The sequence below is a fragment of the Rhinopithecus bieti genome, unplaced genomic scaffold (genome assembly GCF_001698545.2).
Source record: "Rhinopithecus bieti isolate Rb0 unplaced genomic scaffold, ASM169854v2 scaffold_5626, whole genome shotgun sequence".
Classification (NCBI taxonomy): domain Eukaryota; kingdom Metazoa; phylum Chordata; class Mammalia; order Primates; family Cercopithecidae; genus Rhinopithecus; species Rhinopithecus bieti.
This window is the reverse complement of record NW_016805666.1, coordinates 345,879-351,074: the sequence shown is the minus strand read 5'-3', so window position 1 is coordinate 351,074 and position 5,196 is coordinate 345,879.

Sequence of the window (5,196 nt, the reverse complement as noted above, 5' to 3'; positions counted from 1 at the left end):
CATTAAAAAAAAAAAAAAAAATATATATATATATATATATATGTGTGTGTGTGTGTATACATATGCATACATATATGAGACAGAGTCTCACTTTGTCGTCCAAGCTGAAGTGCAGTGGCACAATCTCAGCTCCCTGCAACCTTTGCCTTCCAGGTTCAAGCAATTCTCCTGCCTCAGCCTCCTGAGTAGCTGGGATTACAGGCACGTGCCACCACACCTGGCTAATTTTTGTATTTTTAGTAGAGACGGGGTTTCGCCATGGTGGCCAGACTGGTCTCAAACTCCCGATCTCAAGTGATTCACCCTCCTCGGCCTCCTGAAGTGCTGGGATTACAGGCATGAGCCACTGTGCCTGGCCTAAAAATACTTTTTATTTTGGAATAACTGTAAGTTTGCAGAAAAGCTACAGGTAGTACAGAGTTTCTCCTTATTTGTTTCACCCACGTTCCCTCACTGTTAACATCTCAGAGTTTAGTTTCTCATAGGGGTTTAGAGTTTGAATTTTTTTACCTATGTGGTACCCCAAACTCTAATATAAGAACTTATAGAAATATGTACAAGCCCAGTGACGTTCCAAGACTCTCGGCAGAAGTCAACAGAGGACAGACGTGCCAGGACTCTTTCTCACAATGAATTCTCTCAGGAAAAAGCAAGCCCTGCTACCGATAAACTTATGCTCCAGACATCCATGGAAACTGCTCACCATGCCTGTGAGTCAGTTCCAACAACAAACAGCCAGGTTCATGGTCGTGAATTGCGGATTACGGAAAGATTATCTAAAAGAGAACATGAAATGAGCACATTTAAAATGACTAAAATGCACTGGGCACAGTGGCTCATGCCTGTAATCCCAGCACTTTGGGAGGCTGAGGCACGATTTCTTGAGCTCAGGAGTTAGAGATCAGTCTGAGCAATACAGCAAAAACCCATCTCTGTTAAAAATAATAATAATAATAAAATAAAAAAAGACTAAGACATAGAAGAATTGAATCCTTAAAATAATAATTATATACTATACAAAAAAGAAAATGTGGGCCAGGCACGGTGGCTCACACCTGTATTCCTAGCGCTTTGGAAGACCAAGGCGGGCAGATCACCTGAGGTTGGGAGTTTGAGACCAGCCTGACCAACATGGAGATACCCCATCTCTACTAAAAATACAAAATTAGCCGGTCGTGGTGGTGCATGCCTGTAATCCCAGCTACTCAGGAGGCTGAGGCAGGAGAATCGCTTGAACCCGGGAGGCAAATGTTGCAGTGAGCTGAAATTGTGCCATTGCACTCCAACCTGGGCAACAAGAGTGAAACTCTGTTTAAAAAAAAAAAAAAATTGAGCCCAAGTATGATGACTTAAGCCTGTAATCCCCACATTTTGGGATACCCAGGTGACCAGATTACTTAAGGTCAAGAGTTTGAGACCAGCCTGGGCAACATAGCAGAGACTTCGTCTCTACAAAATACAAAATTAGCCAGGTGTAGTGGCACATGTCTGTAGCCCCAGCTACTCAGGAGGCTAAGATGGGAGGATCGCTTGAGCCCAGGAGAGGTCAAGGCTCCAGAATGAGACCCTGTCTCAAGAGAAGGAAAAGAAAAAAAATGGAAGCGAGAGTCTTCCGCTTTCTCTCTCCTTTCTCCTCCCTTTCCTTCTTTTAACCAACATAAATGTGAGAGAAGCATCAAAAATCCTTTTCTGGCTTAATTAAGAAAATTCATAAGTATTTCTATGTTTTAGAAAAAAGACAATGATTTAAATATTATTATAAGATCAATTACTTATTAAGAATGTCAACCAAGAGGAAATAAAACTTTAGAGGATAAAGGTAATGCATATAAGACACAACAATTTCTGAACTAACACATTCCCAATGTAATATACAATTTGTCAACCCCTAATTCCCTGAAAGCCTATTGATCTAGGTCCCGGCTCTCCGGGTAGTATAATTTGACAACTTATTTTTGCTTGTAAGGTTTTATCTTTTGTGTTTTCAATGCTGTGAAATCTGAGGGATCTCTTTAATGTGAAGTTTTTCTGCAGACATCACTTTATCTGGGACATCTTTATCCTTTTTTTCACAATCATGTTCCACATTTATGTCAATAAATTCCCCTTCACAAAATTCCTCTGGCTTCATATCTTATCTCAAGAATGACAGCAGGATCAACATTTCCCAAGTGGGGTATCTTCTACTCACATCCAATTCCACTTCTAACAATATCACTTTTTCTTTCTTTGCTTCACTTTCATCTTCATTGAGCAATTCCCTCCTTTTTTTTTTTTTTTTTTTTTTTTTTGAGACAGAGTCTCACTCTGTCATCCAGGCTGGAGTGCAGTGGTGGCAATCTTGGCTTACTGCAACCTCTGCCTCCCCGGTTCAAGTGATTCTCCTGCCTCAGCCTCCTGAGTAGCTGGGATTACAGGTGCACACCACCATTCCTGGCTAATGAGCAGTACCCTCTTTTTAAATTAAAAATTTTTTTTTAATAAAAATTTTTTTTTTGCAGTCAGGGTTTCACTGTATTGCCCAGGCTGCTCTCTAACTCGGGCCCAAGTGATCCTCCCACCTCAGCCTCCCCAGTAGCTGGGATTACAGGTGCTAGCCACTACCTAGCTCCTCCCTTTTTTGATGACCTATTTTTGCAAACTGTCATGTGGATTTATCACTTGGAGACAAAGAAGCAACTACATACTCTGCTAGACTGTGGATGAACCAAATAACAAATGCACAGTGACTCATGAATACACTTTGAAAGAATTGATGTGACTGGTAACTGCTCACAACACATATCTGTTATTTGAAGACAGTGAAATTTGTACTTTATGTAAGTGGTTACAGATAAATGTACTTTGGTAACTGCAATTTGCACTGTGTTGTGGGAGGACTGGTCTTATCTACGTGAAATTTTTGCGTATTGGAACCATGCAAAGAGAGGATTGCTACATTGATTTCTTTTTTCTTTCTTTCTTTCTTTTTTTTTTTTTGGTGAGACGTAGTCTCACTCTGTCGCCCAGGCTGGACTGCAGTGGCTGGATCTCGGCTCACTGCAAGCTCCACCTTCCCAGGTTGACGCCATTCTCCTGCCTCAGCCTCCCGAGTAGCTGGGACTACAGGCACCTGCCACCATGCCCGGCTAATTTTTTGTATTTTTAGTAGAGACAGGGTTTCACCGTGTTAGGATAGTCTTGATCTCCTGACCTTGTGATCCGCCCGCCTCGGCCTCCCAAAGTGCTAGGATTACAGGCATGAGCCACTGCGCCCGACCTGCCTACATTGATTTCTTGACAAGAAAATGATCAAATTGGTTTCTGGCAGAAGAGGCTATCAATATATTAGGTGTATGTAAATTGTTTTGTAGTTTTTGGAAACAGTTCACTCAGGTCAAAGGTGACCATAGTCTAAACCTTGCTGTGTCACAAAGGTGAGTCTGTACTTACGAGAAACAAAGTACAATCTAAATTTTGTTTTCATTTTTTAAAATTTTCTGAGACAAAGTCTCACTCTGTTGCCCAGGCTGGAGTGCCGTGGTGCGATCTTGGCTCACTGCAACCTCCGCCTCCTGGGTTCAAGCAGTTCTCCTGTCTCAGTCTCCCAAGTAGTTGGGACTATAGGCACATGCCACCATGCCTAGCTAATTTTTGTATTTTCAGTAGAGATGGAGTTTCACCATGTTGGCCAGGATGGTCTCGAACTCCTGACCTTGTGATCCACCTGTCTCCAGCTGCACTCCAACCAGGGAGACAGAGCGAGACTCCGTCTCAAAAAAAAAAAAAAAAAAAGAAATCAATGTAGGCAATCCTCTCTTTGCATGGTTCCAATATGCAAAAATTTCAGGTAGACATGACCAGTCCTCCCACAACACAGTGCAAATTTCAGTTACCAAAGTGCATTTATCTGTAACCACTTACATAACGTACAAATTACACTGTCTTCAAAGTGCTGGGATTACAGGCCTGAGTCACTGCGGCCAGCCGGTACAATCTAAGTTATTAAAAACAAAGTCTGAAACAAGACCTTCCTGTTAACAGTCAGCTTGAATGTCCCGTTGGAATTTTTTTTTTTTTTTTTTTGAGATGGAGTCTCACTCTGGCGCCCAGGCTGGAGTGCAGTGGTGTGATCAAGGCTTACTGCAACCTTCGTCTCTTGGGTTCAAGTGATTCTTCTGCCTCAGCTTCCTGAGTAGCTGGGACTATAGGTGCGTGCCACCACGCCCAGCTAGTTTTTGTATTTTTAGTAGAGACGGTGTTTCACCATGTTGGTCAGACTGGTCTCGAACTCCTGACCTCGTGATCTGCCGGCCTCGGCCTCCCAAAGTGCTGGGATTACAGGCGTGAGCCACCACGCCCCGCCAGTACAATCTAAATTCTTAAAAACAAAGTGTGAAACAGACCTTCCTGTTAACAGTCAGGTTGAATGTCCCATTGGAATTTTTTTTCTCTTTTAGTCTCTTCTTCCTCCCCCTCACCTCCCTTTTGTCATAAAGACAACTCTTTAAATCAGAAATTCTTAAATTTTCACCTTCAGAATCACCCAATTCTGTTAAAACATAGGTTGCTGGGAATTTGTGTTTCTAACAAGTTCCCAGATAATGCTGGTGCTGCTGATCTGAGGACTACACTTTGAGAACCACTGTTTTTGATGAGAGACTTAGGAATGGAATCTTTATAATTAAGTGGATAATTATATTTTCTTACTTTCAAAACCTGTGATTGGCCGGGCACAGCAGCTCACGCCTTTAATCTCAACGCTTTGGGAGACCAAGGTGGTAGGATCACTTGAGGCCAGGAGTTCAAGACCAGCCTGTACAACAGAGTGCGACTCTGTTTCTCCAAAAAAAAAAAAAAAAAAAAAAAAAACATTAGCCGGACACAGTGGCACTTGCCTGTAGTCCCAGTTGCTTGGGAGGCTGAAGTAGGAAGATCAAGTTTGGGACTGTAGTGAGCTATTGTCACACCACTGTAATCCAGCCTGGGCCGCAGACTGAGATCTTGTCTCTGAAAACAAAAAAAGAAAAAGAAAAAAACCCACCTTGTGATCAAGTGACAAAACAGATAAAAGTCTTTCTCGGGTGATAATCTAAGGGACCCTTTAAGCCAAACTCCTAATTTTATAGTGTGCCACTTTTTCCAATATAAATTGTATGTTTTATTGTTTACATATATGAAAATTTAAAAATCTTCACAATATCATCTAGTATTTTA